We start from the raw sequence: 18,082 nt of genomic DNA, 5'->3' as shown, positions 1-18,082 counted from the left end.
TCGAGTGTAACCCTACATTTACTGCCATATGATATGCTGGTGTGCCTTCTGGTGGAGCTTCTTCTCCGACATATAAATTTCTCCTTTTTCTTTTAAAGATTTTTCCTAAACCCTTGAAACACTTCATTTTGATCACGTACGATATTTCTTACTTATTTGCGTCTTGATAACAACCACCAATCCCTGTACGACTCTCGCTAACAGCCTATCCCAGCACAGTTCTATGCTAACTGACCAATCTCAGCGCGGCTCTACGCTGACGTCACTTCTTTCTTCAGCAGCTTCTCTCGTACCTCAACTCGTCTCACGATTTCACATGCGTTTTCATTCATACATTGAAAAATGACTACTTCCGTCCAAGCGATCACTTTTCTCTGACTGTACGGCCACAGTCTAACTGTAATTGCTACCTCAACTGGCACAGCGTCTTTCCTCTTACGGTCGGACACTTGCCTCAACTGATAGGTTACTTACACACAGTAGACGTACGACCAGCGTCCGCTACTCATTCACTCACACATACGCTCCCCCTATCATCGGTCTGTCGGGAAATCAATGGTACCTCATGACCCCCTTTCAATGGTAGACAAATTACTCTGGGTGTTCGATACACCCGAACCACTTAAGTCCTCTGGACATAAGATTTCATCCGGTTGCGCGCGCTCACAACCTTCCCCCAATCACACTACGGGCATTCAACTCCGCTTGACATTACAACACAGGAACAACATAAAACACCGCAATCTTACAACGCATGACCCTTATACTCACTCTCGACCGACTCTGCTGCTTTTCTCTCGACGCACCATCAGCACCGTCTTCGGCTGCAATTCTTCTTCTGGTCGAGGATGACTAGGGACCTTGGGGTAAACTAACCTGGCCTAGGTCGTCTTCCTCAAGAAGATAACCATCATTACTCTGCTACCAACTGCGGGGAATGAGATTTTGATATCAATTTATGATTATGATAAATTTAATAAAGAATCCCATTCATCTGTTTTGGACCGCTCGTATCTGTCATTGAGGAAAGGACCACCCCCGCATTGGTTAGACAAACCCCATTAACTGACGCCACTCTGAAGAACCCCTTACAACTGATAAAAGTTTTAAGAGTTTTATATAAAGTTAATTTGAATGCGATACAATCCACTCAGGATAAAATCTCAAAGTATACAAAATACAAAAAATCAGTTACAATATCAGCCGCTTAAGCTTCGGTGTGAAGTGGTTCCTTCTGCGTCATCTGCAGTAAGATAAAAATCATCAAGTTAATCTGTCCCTACTCTATGCTATGTGACAACCCTACTTCGCAAGTTTCTTCCCTAAAAAGGTGTCAGCAGTTTGACTTCCAAAGAAGTTCAAACTCTCTTTAGCCTCTAAAGGAAATCTTAAGTTTCAGAAGCAGTACCCTATCTGCCTACCCATCCGCTCTGTAAGGGTCCTCGGCCTACTGCTCCCTTGCGCTCTGATGTCTCAGCACATCTGCTCAAGGCATCTATCCTTGTCTTCGCTCTCGCCTTAGCCTAATGCTAATTGCTCTGCCCTCACATTGCCCTTCTCTGATTGCTCACTCCTCCCCGGGGTGCTGTCCCTAAAATACACAATCACCGTGTGGGTGGAACGCCCCTTGACGCCCACCACGGACTTTCCCCGATGATGTCAACTTCCTGCTTCTTCCATTGGTCCACTCCTTGCGTCGTTCGTTAAGTTGACCTTTTTCTTAGATGTCATCTTCATCATCTCATCCTCGACTTTTATTGATCCTTTCAGATCGAGTATCATATGAATTTAGACAAGGCTTTAACTCTATGTCTCTTAGCTTGACCCTGCTAGGTCCTGTGAATGGTCTTGTCAAAACATAGTCCACGTTCAAAGTGTCTCTCCTCACGTTCAAGCAATAAGCTCCGTCCGGCATTGTCACCTTAAATCTAACAAGTGCCAGACTTCTCGGCTCTCACGTCCACATCAAGCTATTTACGACTTTTACAAGCCCTCTAAATTACATACATTTGACTATGCTCCTGCGAACTCTTGACCAGTTAGGTTACAAACACAAATGACCTAAACTCTTCCAACATTCCTACAGAAACCCTCTACACAGTATAACCTTTGGCATACATTTATATATTCGTACTTTAGCAAATTGACTTAGTTATACTTGAATACATTTCACATCGGATATATACTACATAGAATACGATTGCGTAGAGTATAACTTATGCACTCTCCTTGGTTACATCGTCATGTAAGTTCCTTATACATTCATCCACGTTTCTCCGTTTAAAGTTACACACGTATATGAATTCTACTGTGCACGTTCTACATTTCCTAAGCATTTCTACATTACCCATCATGTATACGGGCCTTCTAAATCTAATGCATTTTAACATGTAAATACATTTACATTTCCTATACCATGTTATCACTTTAGTTGACTTTATGCTATAGTCGTCGATTTCACATTACGATATGCGTTTCATTCCTACGTTTATAATATATGCGTCTAAATGTGGCTACGATATATTTTCTATTCCAATTGCGCTCTCTCAATAGAATCACCCACTCCTTTAATGAGCTTTAAATAACAGGTCACAGGTTTTCCCCACCAGCATATTACGTCATATGCTTTTGTTCCGTGACTGTTCTTCCTTTTTTGAATACTACCTTTCTCTTTTTTGAAAGTTCGCAAATTGTCTCTTGAACTTCCAGTTGATCACGTGGGGTCCTTATGTACAGATTATTCAAAAGTCGTGACATTTTTATTTTGTAGAATTGCAGTGGGCGAGTTTTTGAAAAGAAACAAAGAATAGTGCACTAAACTTATTTTCTCTTCTTTTGCTTTGTCCTTCCTTTCATTGCAGGTTATGCCGTCATAGTGCTGGGATGACCAACTGGCCGGCTCCTGAACAGCTGCAGTACGGAGAGGATTAGCTGCCGTCGCTCAACTGTAGGTCTTTTCTGAAATGCGGGGATTAAAGAAGTCCAATGAGCCGCTCAGGGATGTTTGCGGGAGTGCAAATGTCATGAGGCCAGGCGAGGAAGTTTGGATGGGGGAGAAGAAAGTGAAGATGATCCAGGAGAGTGGGAGGGAGAAGAAGGATTCTCTTTTAAGTAAATAAAGCCAAGCATCTGACTGGGGTTTGGCTGCATATTTATCGGTGGGACACATGTTTATTTATCGTTCACTGTTTCTGGAAAGTCTTTGACTGCTGGCACATGGATAATTACTAACACATTTATAATTGGTGGCACATGAATCACTTTGGAAAGTGCTTAACTGGAACCCTGTATTGGTGGCAGGTGAATCATTCTCAAAAGTACCTGACTGGATAGTCGCTGACTGCAGACACATGGATAATTATGAAGTACGTAAATAATTACAGCAACTGAAAAGAGGTCATCAGGGAAGCGTGGTTTGTACAAACATTTGGAACAAGAAGATTAGGCCTTTTAGTCAAACCTAGGGATAACTACAAGCACATGGAACATTGTAACACGAAGATAACCTAAAAGGTTTGGTATAGGCAACAGTGATACCACACTTAGAAAAAATACTCAACCTAAGGTATGTGAGATTGAGGAGCAACTACATGATTTTTAAAGCAATGGGTTGTTGAGCATATGGTATATGCTTGGGCGCAGGAATTGGTGATCATAACACCTGCTGTGGAGCACCTCCCACTCAACAGATCTGAAGCTATAAAACCCCATAAAAAAAAAATACCATACAAAAGGACAACAACGCACATCTCAAAGGAGTACAAAGCACATTCCCTATCTGAAAAACGAGCCCCCTTTAAACATCTAACTACAACTCATCTAACATAGATCTCCTTATGTCTTTCAACACACACCTTTTCTTCACCCACCCTGCCAAGATTCTACACTTCCACTCTCCTACTGAAGAGTTTATAATCCAAAAAGAACTTACTGTACAATGGGATGCCTGATTACTAGTCTACTATAATGATTTCTGACAATTTGTTGAATAACCACGTAGGCAGGTTGATGAATGAAATGAAGTTTTATTCCAATAAGTAAAGAGGGACCACCAGTTACAGAGCTTCAAGCACCGGCTGACTCCGTGTAATTGCCCGATCTTGATTCACTCGTCCGATCAGTATGTTCTATTCCAGAACACACTGATCGTGCCATGAACCAAAGCAATTGAAGGTAAACACATTACAGCTTGTGCATGCAAGCACGAGATAAAACACCATGAACAATATGTAACACATCTTCCCCCTTTAAAAAAACAGAAACAAGAAAAAACATATTTACACATTTGTTCCTGATGAAAGAGACATGAACTGGACAATCAACTAGGTCTTCATCGTGCAAACTGTCTAAAAACATAGGTTCATCATCATTATGCAAATAAACATTATTGTCAGCTTTGAGAACTGCAATTCTACTCAAAATCCAGACTTTATTATTGGTAAGTCTTTCTGAATTCTTGAGGACTTATTTAATTTCAAAAGGACCCATGAACTGGTTGTCCCCTTTTTTAACTTTCCAAGGTTTCTTAACTTTCACAAGCATACCAACTTTGACACTAGGATCATGTTTCGATCCTTTTTTCTTGTTAAACCCTTCTTTATTGATGGTATGATTTTGAACCAATCTTTCTTTTACAACACTCAAATCAATATTGGAAACAGTAGAGGGAGACAACCATACAGGATTACACTTGGTTCTGGGAATTCTTCTTCTCATAATCTCAAAAGGAGAGTAACCTGTCATAACATTAGTAGAAGTCCTGTACATCCATACTGTTTTGAAAATCTGTAATTCCCATTTGTCATTGTCAACTCCAGCAATCTGAACAGCGTTCTTAAGAACTCTATTGAACCTTTCATCATTGCAAAACTTTTTAATTATAGGGACAGAGACCTTCCCCTTCAAATATCCCGCAGCAGGGGGCAGTTCATCTTCGAGGGTCAACCGATCTCAATATCCCTGTACTATACTCAGAGAGTACAGAAACAAAGGAAATCCTTCATCGTGGTGAAGAGTAGGCTGCGTGATCTAAACCTGAAATATAGCCTTATGTTCCCTGCAAAGCTCCAGGTTAAGAACCAAGGTTGCACGCTTTTTTCTTTTTCAGCAGGAGATGTGGGTGAATGGCTAGACACCAGCGGACTGGGAAGGCGATGATTGGTCTCCTCCACGGAGTCCACCTGAAACCCGACACAGGAGCATAGGCAGTTCCGATGGCAACAGCACACAGAAAGAGCAGGGTGTTCGGGTCGGATTAAAGTCCTCCAAGGCAACACATTGCAAGCTTTCGACACGGAGACGGTACCGGAACCCATTGAGATAACACAGGATCCAGAGACTGATATTGGAGACCTGGGAAGCGGACTTGAATGAAGGCAATGCAAACCTCAAAGACCTGATGGTCAGATAAGTGACTAATAAGTAAACACATGCTGATGTGGAACTATGTACTTATAAAATGTAATGATGACATGGGCAATGCATAGGTAAGTATGGTAAGTTAAATAATATACGAAACAGGTGGAAGAATGGGCGGCCGTGGGCCAGCGACACCCCACCAGAGTTTGGGCCCGCCTGGGAAGCTTGAGAGTAGTCTTTCTCCTTAGTGGAATCAGTTCTCTAGCACAGCACTCGACAACGAACAATAAACAAAAAGGAACAAAAGGAGACAGAAGCAGTTCTCGGACCACAGACTTTGATGTTATGGATCAATATGTTGCATAAGGGTTCGATGGAGGGAGGTATGGGGCAGTATGTGCTGTATTTTGTACTGGTTGTATTACGAGCTGCAGAACTCACGCAACTGCCCAAGGGGGTGGGAGAGGGGGGGGATTGGGGACAGTTTAGTTACAGGAGTTGTATAATTAAGGGGGATGTTACAAGGTCTTGGGGAAAATGTGCATATTTAACACAAGATGCCCGGACGGAGATCAGATATCCACGGGGAAGGTATATTGAGGAGGTGAATGGGAATGGAGCTAATCATGTCTGCACAAGTACTGAAAATACTTAATTGGAAAGTCAGTGGGATGGCGGGCCTAGAAAACGTTGCAGAGTACAAGTATTTCTGAAACTATATAAAATAGCGCTATTTGGACTACAGGAGACACATATATGGGGAACCACCATCTCTAGTTTACTTTAAAGATGGAGGGGGCAGCTATATGCCATCTCCTACTCGGGCTTTGCACGGGGGTCCTTGTGTGGGTGGCACCAGGAGTCCCATTTCAGCATCTGCACCATGTCCTGGACCCTGAAGGGAAATATGTGATCCTACATAGAAAATGGGAGGGCTAAGAGCTCTTTATCGTCAATGTCTATGCACCTAATATATCAATCAATCAATCATGGAATTTATATCGCGCACTACTCACCCGGAAGGGTCTCAAGGAGCTAGGGAGAGGGGGTCTGCTACTGCTCGAACAGCCAGGTCTTGAGCTGTTTCCTGAAGGCGAGGTGGTCCTGGGTTAGCCGCAGGCGGACGGGCAGGGAGTTCCATGTCTTAGCCGCCAGGTAGGAGAAGGATCTTCCTCCGGCGGTGGCTCTCTGGATGCGAGGGACGACGGCGAGGGCGAGGTTCGCGGATCGTAGCAGGCGGGTGGGCGTGTAGAAGGTCAGGCGTCGTTGAGGTACTTTGGGCCTAGGTCGTGGAGGGATTTGTGTGAGTGGGTGAGGAGTCTGAACGTGATCCTCTTGTTGACAGGGAGCCAGTGCAGGTCTCTCAGGTGGCTCGAGACGTGGCTGCGACGGGGGACGTCCAGGATGAGTCGGGCGGAGGCGTTCTGGATACGCTGAAGTCTTTTCTGTAGCTTGGCTGTTGTACCGGCGTAGAGGGTGTTTCCGTAGTCTAGTCTGCTGGTGACGAGGGCCTGGGTGACAGTCTTCCTGGTCTCGGTCGGGATCCATCGGAAGATCTTGCGGAGCATGCGGAGGTTGTGGAAGCAGGATGAGGAGACGGCGTTGACTTGTCTAGTCATCGAAAGGGAGGAGTCCAGGATGACGCCCAAGTTGCGTGCGTGGTACGTTGGCTTGGGTGCAGTAGCTGGATGTTTGAGGGAAGTGTAAGGATACAGACTGGGCAACTGAAACTTTAAAAGCCAAGTTTGCAGATATTTAGAAAAGTGCATTTATTATCTATAGGTGTTTGAAGCAGTCCATGCCCTTAGGCCTACTTTGCTGCATGACTACTTGGGTAGTGACTGAATGATTACAGTTCTCCAAGGAGAGTGTAGAGCTGAATGTATAACTGCTTCACTTTTTCTACGGTGTATAGATAAGCACATATTGCTGTATGGCTCACTACAATATTGAAACAGTAGTGGCAAAGTGTTTGGAGGGAGTTTAAGGATAGAGACTGGGTAGTTAAAGGTTTAAAAGACAAGTTTTCAAGTGCATAGAAGAGTACATGCATAGTAAGTTTGAAGCAGTCCATATCCTAAGGCCTACTTTACTGCATGAATACTTGGGTACTGAATGGATGATAACAGTTCTGCAAGTAGTGTCAAGCTGAATGTATAACTGCTTCACTTTTAGAACAGTGTATTCATAAGCAAATATTGCTGGATGGTTCACTACAATACTGAAACAGTAGTGTGAAAGTGTTTGGTGAAAGTGTGGCAATACAGACTGGGGAATTGAAGGTATAAAAGGCAAGTTTGCAGGTGCATAAAAGACTGCATGCATAGTCTATAGAAGTTTGAAGCAGTCTACGGCCTAAGGCCTGTTTTAATGCATGAGTACTTAGGTATTGTGTGGATGATTACAGTTCTGCAAGGAAAGTGTCTAAATGAATTTATTACAGCTTCAGTTTTACCACAGTACATAGAAAAGCAAATACTGCTGAATGACTCACTACAATATTGGAACAGTAGTGTGAGAGTGTTTGGTGCAAGTGTAAGGATATAGACCGGGGAATTGAAGGTATAAAAAACAAGTTTGAAGGTACATAGAAGACTGCAGCCATAAGGGCTTTAAACAGTCCACGGCCTAAGGTCTACTTTGCTCCATAATTACTTAGGTACTGACTGGATGATTACAATTCTACAAGGAGAGTGACTAACTGAATTTATAATAACTTCATTTTTAGCACAGTGCATAGATAAGGACATCCTGCCGAATAGCTCAGTACAATACTGAATCAGCAATGACAGAGTGTTTGATGAAAGTGTAAGTATACAGACTGGGGAATTGAAGGTATAAAAGACAAGTTTGCAGGTGCATGAAAGACTGCATGCATAGTCTATAGGGGTTTAAAGCAGTCCATGGCCTAGGGCCCACTTTGCTCCATAATTACTTGGGTACTGACTAGATAATTACAGTTCTGCAAGGAGAGTGTCTGACTGAATTTAAAAGAGCTTCATTTTTAGCACAGTGCATAGATAAGGACATTCTGCTGAATGGCTCACTATAATACTAAAACAACAGTAACAGAGTGTTTGAAGGAAGTGTAGATGATACAGACTGGCAAAGAATTTGAAAAATGTATAAGAGAATCTATAAGTGCTATACTTTTATTACAGTGAACATTTTAATACATAGTACTTAAACCATTATTATTATATAATGATAAATGTATTCTTGTAACATATCATAATTTAATAGAGCTTCTAAAATAATTTCATCAGGTACTCCATTTTCCTGGTTATCAATTTCAGAAGTTATATGATCAAACTCGATATCATCTAATGCTTCCACAAAATCAGCATCCAAGCTTTCATCTAGGAAATCGCAGCTGATATCTGCAGCACTAATTTCTTCCTCTTCTGTCTTGCTGCCTGTGAAACGTATGTTTAGCTCTTCTATGAGACTGTTGCTAATTTTGAAACCGTCTTCCATATTGTTCTGTTGTTTTTCCATAATGAATTTCTTATGTTGTGGGTCCTTGTACAAAAACATAAACACTCATTTTATCATTTTTCCTAATACATACCACAAAACTAGCTTTATCAACTATTTTGCCCTTTAAAAAATATTATACAAATAACATTCTTAACTACTTTGTAAGATTATATAAATATAATTATTTATATGAATGTTCAGTTTTTTAATTTTCTTAAATTTTCAAACCAGTCACTCCTTATCACTATAGGAAAAAACTCAGGCTGTTATAATAAAATGCAGTACTAAAAAAGTATACTATGTCTATTCACCTTACCTGTTCCAAATAGTAGATGTGTTGTAGTAAAATACAAAGAATACTGGTACACGCAGTATATATATATTACGTTTTTCAAATGTCTTTAAAAGATACAAACCATCTTTGCACACGTATGTACTCCATCCATGTTTTGTTACTTCAACTCTGTAGAAGCACATGCCATCAACCATTTTAACAATTACTTATACTTACCTAAAACATAATAAATAATAAAAAATCATCTATATATATAAAAACGAAAGTATGTCTGTTTGTCCTTTACGCATTACTCTACCATTCATCCGATCGCCATGAAACTTTGGGAAGTTGTTGAGTACACTCCCGCAAAGGTTTCTGGAAAAAAAAATGATTGTTACAAGTTGTTGAGCACACTCCTCCGAAGGTTTCTGGCAAACAAAAAAAAATTATTGTTAAATATCGGCCCCCACGGCCCCCCAGGGCCCTCATAATCTTTCCAATACTGAACGTTTACAGTTTACGGTGCGACTCGCTTTGCAATGACCATCAACAAAGCACAAGGACAATCGCTGCAAGTGTGTGGACTAGATTTGGAGAATCCGTGCTTCTCACATGGACAACTGTATGTGGCCAGCTCACGCGTCGGAAAACCTTCTGATTTATTCGTGTACGCACCAGACGCAAAAACTAAAAATACCATGTATCCACAAGCACTCGAATAAATAAACAGAATAAAAACACTTTAAAATGGTTTCCATATCAAAATGAATAAGTTTCAATAAAAATGTAAATTGAATGTTATCATAACAAGTTTCCTTACATTTCCTTTCTTCTGAGATCGCAGCAACGCACGACAGGTATGCAAGTATATAAAAAAATTAGCATCTCTGGAAGACAAAATAAAAACTGTTACAATATATCTTTCACAACACAAAATAATTTGTAAAGCATTTCATTTGCCTTTTTTGCTGTTCTCAGAATATATTGAATTTTACTAGAAACAGTGAGTACAATAGTTCTCATCACATAACAGCGGGCAAAAAAAGACAATCAATAAGCTTATCTTAAAAAAACATTCAACATTCTCAATAACAATCTGAAAAATAGAAATAAAACATATGTTGAATGTTTTTTTCTAACAGCAATTTCTTATGTAACTATGAGGTATCTCAAACAATCTTAAAATAACAAAATACTATCATTAGTTTTCATACACTGAAAATAAAGTTACTTACAAATATATGCTGACAAAATATACAACAAACAGTGCTTAATGGTTTTACATACTTTTCCTCATAGCCAAATAGTATATCTGAAATTCTTAGTTCAGAAGTTCCTCAATAGTAACCCTCAGCATCCTTGTTCCACCTTTCTGATCCAAAACCACCAACATCATTTGCAATGTCCCCCAGGGCTCATCCTTCATCTTGACGCTATTCAACATCTTCATGGCACCCTCACACAAGTGGCCCTTCATCACAACCTGAACATTATCTGCTAAGACAACGACACCCAACTCATCTTCTCCCTCAACAAGGAGCCACATTCCACCGAAAGACGTCACCAACTTCATAAGGATCAACTCTCTAAATCTCAACTCAGACAAACACCTACAATGAGCACAATGTGTACAAAACACTTCCGCCCGACTGATCATCACTGCCCCCTGCCGCAGCCACATCACACACCACCTGAGAGATCTACACTGGCTTCACGTTGACAAGAGGATCACCTTCAATCTCCTCACTCTCACTTACAAAGTAATCTACAGCACCAGACCAACCTACTTTAACAGCAGTAATCCTGAAAGGACAAATTTTGGAGCATAATATCAGGAGGGTTTAGCTCCGCTTTTTTGGCGTTAAAAGCCAAGAAAGCGGAGATACAATTATCTGCCTGTTACCTAGCTGTCGCTAACACCAGTTAGCGACAGCTAGTAGGAGATAGCCACCATCTTGGGCCCCGCTTTGCATGTCAGTGATATTTATCACTAATGACATGCAAAGTGGGCATGTCAAGATGTTAGCGACTGGAAACAGTCACTAACATCGCTATCTCCCATTACCAACTTTTGGAGATATTCGCGCTAAGCGCGATTTTCTCCAAAAGCTAACACCTGCCCCTGAGCAGTTCTTAGTCATGTTATCCAATGGTAGGTGGATAACATGGCTAAGAGCATTAGCTCGGTAATGCATGAATATCGCTGACTTTTCAGCGATATTCATGCATTTCGGCCGATTTTTATCGCTTAGGAGATAAACCTTGATAATAGCAAGGTTCCTAAGCGATAAAATACGCCACAGATCGCGATAAAAATATTGCCGCTAAGCCAACATAGCGATAATTATTGCTAGTTGTTGGTAATATGCCCTTTGTTCCTAAAATTTTGGCTTTAAAAATATTAGGTAAGAATTGGATAACTCTTTAGGCAAACTTTGTTTAAAAACCAATTGACTATCATTACAGTGTATCCAACCTTTCAGACATTTTAAATAAACAGTGTTATGTCCAGATGTTGTAGAAGGTCCATCATGAAAAATAAGTGCTACAGTTACAAAAGTTCTTCCTGATATTGACAGTTGAGTAGCAACAACATTTTTAATTGAAGTTTCCAATTCCCTTCCATCAGCTCTACAACGTTGCAGCATTAAAATTACATAATGTCCATATCTTCGTATAAATAATATTGATGACATTTCTGATTTACATTGGCTATACTCCATGTTTTGACTTGGTTCTCTAACTAGATTGTTAAAAGACACTGATTCACAGTCTGGTAAAGTCAAATATATAAATCTTTCAGTGTCTATGTTAGTGCTACATGTAAACAATATTCACAGTCATGTTGCCATTTATAAGAAAGGCCAAAAAGGTTTTCAATATCTATACCTTCATCTTCTAATACAACAATCATATACATTAGAAATTCCTGACAATCTTGCTGAATATGCTGCATAAATTGAGTACAACCAGAACATATGTCCAAAACATTTTGAATATCAGAAACACTTTGGGGCCCATTATGATGTCGGGCGGATTGCCCCCGCCAGGCTGGCGGTGGCCCCCGCCCGACATCATCACCTGAATTCCCCCGCGCCATATTAGTATGGTGGGGGGACCTCAGCGGACGGAAAGACCGTACGCAGCTTTTCCGCCCCGGTTGCCTTGCGGCCGTACGGAAAAGGAATAATATGGTGGCGGTGTCTATCAGACACCGCCAGCCGTATTATGATGGGCCTTTCACAATGCCTTTCCAGCATTGCCGCCACGGAAAGGCATGCGGTCTTCACTTTGGGGGCCCCCAAAGTGAAGGAGGGGTGGGGGTGTACACGAGGGGTACCTGTAGTACCCCCCCTGCATTTTCATATACAATGCGGTAGGCACCGCGCGGTGCCTGCTGGTTTGTGTATGCAAATTAATACATGCATTTATTGCATTGTGGCGGTCGGTGCAGAAAGCACCGCCCGCCACAATGTTATAAATGCAGGATGTGGCCGCCACTGTGGCGGCCGCATCCTAATACCACTCAGGGGACCCCCGCCCTTATGGCGAGCGGTCCTGAGTCCCTGTAGGATGGCATAATGACCGCCTTCGTATTTTACTTTTGACACTACTACATTTCTTATAAACAGAATACACCAATGATTTTCAACAATTTGCTGTTGCAAACCTTCAAGAAAAATAACATCATTAACAACTACATTAGCATAGCAGTTGACATCAGAACTATTTTCAAACTGATAACGAACATTCTCTTCAACACTGTCCTTTTTCTTTTTGCTTGCAATCACAACTTCATTTTGTATTTTTTCTTTCTCTACAACTTCACTACAGATATTCTCAAATCTTCTTTTTATACCTACCACACACTTTTCAAATACTGGATATTGACCTAAATTGGGTGCATATTCTCTTCTAAACCTATTATACTCTTTCACACAATTCACATCTGCACTCATTTTTGTCTCATCAAAATCAATCAAGTACAATCCAGATAAAGTTCTCCCTCGAGACAAAGCAACATATGCCACACCTTCTTTAAACACAGTACTTCTAATATTCACTAAAGCACTATCAACACTTAAACCTTGAGATTTATGAATGGTCACCGCATACGCCAAAGAAATAGGAAACTGTTTTCTGCGAACATACAAATCTTTTACAAGCAAAAACTGAGCTGAACAACGACTAAACTGTTGTACTTCTTCAATTTCATCAAATTTGATTTTCAAAAATTCAATACCATCTCTATTTACATAATTAACTAAATCAACAATTTTACCCATTGCTCCATTTACTAAACCTTTTTCCACATTTAAATTATGTCGTAAAATTACCCTACAGTTTACACATGCATATAAATTATTTTCTAAACCAGCAGTTTTACTTATCGATTTCTCTAAAGAATCCAATTTCCTCTTCAACATTTCGGTCAAAATAATAGTGATTCCTTCATGTTCTATTTTATCAATAGCTTCCAATTTAATAATTTCTTCATTTTCCAACTGTAAAATTTCCTTATTGAATATAAAACGTTCACGCAGTGTTGGCATTAAGAAGATTATAGGTTTCTTTTCTGCAATTCTCATATATATTTTCTCAGGAACAATATTTTCATTTGGAAACAAATTGGAACGTAATCCTCTCTGTAAAGCTTCTTTGCCATGTTCAGCCACTTTTCCAATTCTTATATCTTGAAGAATACTTCCATAATCAGCATCATTTGCCTGTCGCATATTTGTAATAAGTTCCTTATATTCAAAAAATGACCAAATGTTAACATTTTCAATGCTCCCCAAAGACTTTCTGGTATCTTCATGCACCAGTGTTTTAAACACTGGTTGTCCTTTTACAGGAGTAAGTTGTAGTAGATCTCCAAAAACGATGACGTGTTTTTCTCCAAATAATAGGTTACACTCTGTTTTAAGAATTTGTTGCATTCTTAAATGCACAAAGGCAAGCATTAAGTTTGATACCATGCTTACCTCATCAATAATGAGAAGTTTCATTTTCTTCAAGACTCTTGAAACTTCACAACAAGCTTCTCCAGATAGCTTGTGGTATTCCAATTTGTTTTCATGCTCTATTGGTAGCATCAATAAACGATGTAAAGTAATTAGGCATGGGCGGAAAATCCGTTCCGCTCGCGGATTTTGCGGATTTTCGGGAAATCCGCAATCCGCGAGATTTGCGAATCTCCCGCAAAATCCGCAAATCCGCGAGCAGCGGATTTTGCTCGCACTGCTCGCACTGTTCGCGTGAGTTCGCGCCCCGCGAATAAGTGCAAAATTGCAGAAATACGATTTTAGCAAAACTGAAAGTAACTACTTACCAGGTTCAAAAGTTCAGGCTCATCATTAGTAGCCATTTCCTGTAGTGCTTCCTGAGGGGCCCCTCCAGAGTTCAGTTGCCAGTTGAAACTATTATGTGACCCTGCTCTGAACCTCAGAATAGTTACACATATGCCACAAAGGTCCTGAATTACAGCTAAGGGAGACAAGCAGGAGCCAGGCTGGAAGTTAAAATCCATTAATCAGCCCCTAATTCATTATTGTCAGTTGGGGCAGGGCAGGTGTTGTAACTAATTTTGCAACAATGAAAGCACTTAGCAAGTGCAAAAGATCACTAATCAGGGCGCACTAAGGAAGCAGGTGCCAGCTAAAAAAATATTCTGTGACACATTAATCAGCCCCAAATTAATTCAGGTCACTTGAGGCAGGGAAGGTGTGCTTTGCTTTGCCGAAAATAATGTACACTGGACAACCAGAGGGTGTGGTGATGAAACAGAGGGTGGCATGGGTGGGCCAGAGGGTGGCATGAGTAGTCAGAGAGTGGCAGTGGTGACAGAGAGTGGCAGTGATGAAGAAGAGTGTCCCAAACAGGCTGGACACGTAGAAACAACAAGTTCGCGAAACTTGCGACCCGACAGGTAAGTTCGCAATTTGCGAAAGTGTACAAAACCCTCGCAAACTGGCAGAAACACGGGCAAACACAAAAAAAAAAATCCGCAAATTCGCGGGAATTCGCGGATTTTGCGGATTGCGAATCCGCAAATCCGCAAAATTCACGAACGCGAGATCCGCAAAATTCGCTCATGCTTAAAAGTAATTCATTTAATATTGTGTGCTGCCTACCCAGTTGGAGCAGTGACAACACAAGACAAATGCGACTCAGTTCTTTTCTGAGGATAAGTTGTAAATACTTTAATTAAAAAACTTTTTCCAGTTCCAGCTTGTCCACTGATGTACATTCGGATAGGTTGAAATGATGAGCAAGAGCACTCTTTCTTTTCATGAAGTAATCCATGGTCAATCTGTTCTCTCACTTGCTCATATGTTTGTTTCCGCTCAACATTTGGTTGTTCGTCCAAGTTTCTTAAGTTTGTTACATCTTCTTGAGCTTGATACATTGCTGTTTCCACCTCTTCCATAGCAGTTGCTGCTTCATTTTGAACAATTGGTTATCCTAGTGGATCCTGACTCAATGGAGCAGAAGTTTGACTGTCTTGAGAACTGTCTCTAGCAATCTCAGCTGCAATTGTAGCTTCTTGCTCAATTTCGTTGTTCAACTTTTTCACATAATTAGCAAAAACAGAACATTCTATAGTATCTTTACTTGCGTTGAAGCAATCTTCATAGCTCTCAAAATCTCCAAGTAATTCCAATTCTGAACGCCACGGCTTGAAAAGAGCTAAATGTTAAAAATCCTTTTTGTCAGGAGTTTCGCAACTCAGTTTACGGTGATTAATCAAATGTCATTTTATTTGTTTTACCAAACATCCTTCAGAGCCAATCACGGCCTATATACCATTATTGATGTTTTCTGTAATAGAGACAAATGTTCTCAAGATGATGACTTCTATTTGGATAATATGTATCCAACATATTAGTTTTCACAATATCTGTACTTTCGGCCTCGTTTTGAGCTAAATATTCAATTTCTTGTACAGATTTAAGTACTTGATTTCGTATTGCAGTAAGACCTAGACACACACAAATGATTCTTCTAGATTTGGAGTTTAGACTTGCAGATGATAAGCGATCCGAGTATTCATATGCTCCAATTTCTCGATGAGATAACATCTTCAAACTGTAACTATATAATTTCTTACTTAGAGTCTTCTCGTGGGAAATCTCTTCCCACATTTCCTTCAATTCCGTCTTTTCTGATTTTGTTATGTAGGATGTTACATATCGAGCAACAGCAATGGAATTGTCCGCAACGTATTGAATATCCATGTTAGCATTCCACATGGACAAAATGACTGGGTTGTTGGCATTTATGTATTTTGAGTCTTCATTTCTTCTTAAGTTGTAGGTATTTTTTGGAGACTTTCTTGTAATAGTATGTTGCAAAGATGACATAAAACTGTTCACTCTTGCTTTTGATATTACAGGACGTGGAAATCCAAAACGACATTTGGTGTAGAATTTGTCCTTAGATTTGTACTTTCAACGACAGTATTTCGCACAACGATGCCTTTGGAATTATAAGACTTGTTGTCTTAAGTCCTTATCTTCTGTATTTTTAAGTATATCACATGTAGCATATTCTTCAATAAAAGACAACACAATATCATCTGAGTCTGTTCCAAATTTGGGAGCATCATTTGCATATGTATGTGAGGATCACCTCTCGCTTGATACTCCTTTCTCCAAAAGAAATACAGAACCTCTCCAAGAGGATGATTTTTTTTATTTGTGATAAAAGACATCATAGCTTCAAATCTATGATTGAAATACCTGCATACATAAACTGGATCCAAAGCGCACAATTCTCCAGGAGTATTGTATTCAATATTTGGTATATTTGGATTGGCCTCTCGAAGAAATTGAAGTAAATCATCCCAAGCATATTCAGCACAGCTTAGAGTAAGGAACCATGTAGGGGTTCCTAAGTTCCTTAGCATATATTTAAGTTCTCCATGACAACGGTACCAGTACTCATTAGTACCACGCTGACATGCCATGAGATTAATTAGCTGAGATTCCAAAACATTATCTTTCTGCTGTACTTTATCCATAAATTCCTTTGCCGAAACATTTTGCAGATGTACACCTGTTTTCAATATATGGTTCACTGAATAAGAAAGTCCAGACAAGTCACTCTCAAATAAAAGATGAAACAAATACTGAATACATTGTCGAAATCTTGGATCTTCTGCACATAATCTTGATGTCCGATATTTAGATGCAGGAATCTGCACAGGTCAGTCATCATATCGTCCTCCTTTTCCTGTTGGAAACAACTGAGGGAAACAACGAGCTTCCGAGTTTTTTTCCCATACACTAATGAGACTTCCCTTTACTTCTTTCATTTGTAATAACTCTATAGTATTCCCCATCACTTCTTTGGAATTAAGTGGATGAACACTGTAATGTTCGTAGATTTCTTCAGTTCTGGACACATCCACTTTTTCAATTTGTCCAGATGACGAGTCATTATCTTCTTCTACAGTTATTTCATCTTCTCCCACATACATATTTTTATAGTACTGATTATTTTTTACCAGATACAACGTTGCCTTTATCCCTTTCCTAACATCCACTAATTCTTGCCAGATTTTCTTACTCTTAGTAGGAACGCCATTAACAAGAATAACTAAAGGTTCATCTTCTACATTTTCTACAACAATTGTTTCAATATGTTTCTTTAAATCTAGAGGCAAATATACAACTCTTGCCTTTAATCCTCTCTGTAAATCTGAAGGAGGCAATTTTCCTGTCTTAATCTCCATATGAACAATAGCCTGAAATGGATGCACACATTGAATAAGAATAGACTCATAGGTATTTAAATCCATAAATTCAGAAGGAATATTTACCAACTCAAGAATATTATGCACAGCTCTAGCAGACATTCTGTTCTCGTCTAATTTGTTATAACAATATTTACAAATACGCTGATCAGAACACAAATCAAAACAATTCTCTACCAACAAATAAGTTGCAAATTCCATCCACTCAT

This window comes from Lissotriton vulgaris, chromosome 6 (assembly GCF_964263255.1).
Source record: "Lissotriton vulgaris chromosome 6, aLisVul1.2, whole genome shotgun sequence".
NCBI lineage: Eukaryota > Metazoa > Chordata > Amphibia > Caudata > Salamandridae > Lissotriton > Lissotriton vulgaris.
The sequence above is the reverse complement of the archived record's forward strand: the minus strand, read 5'-3'. Positions refer to the sequence as shown.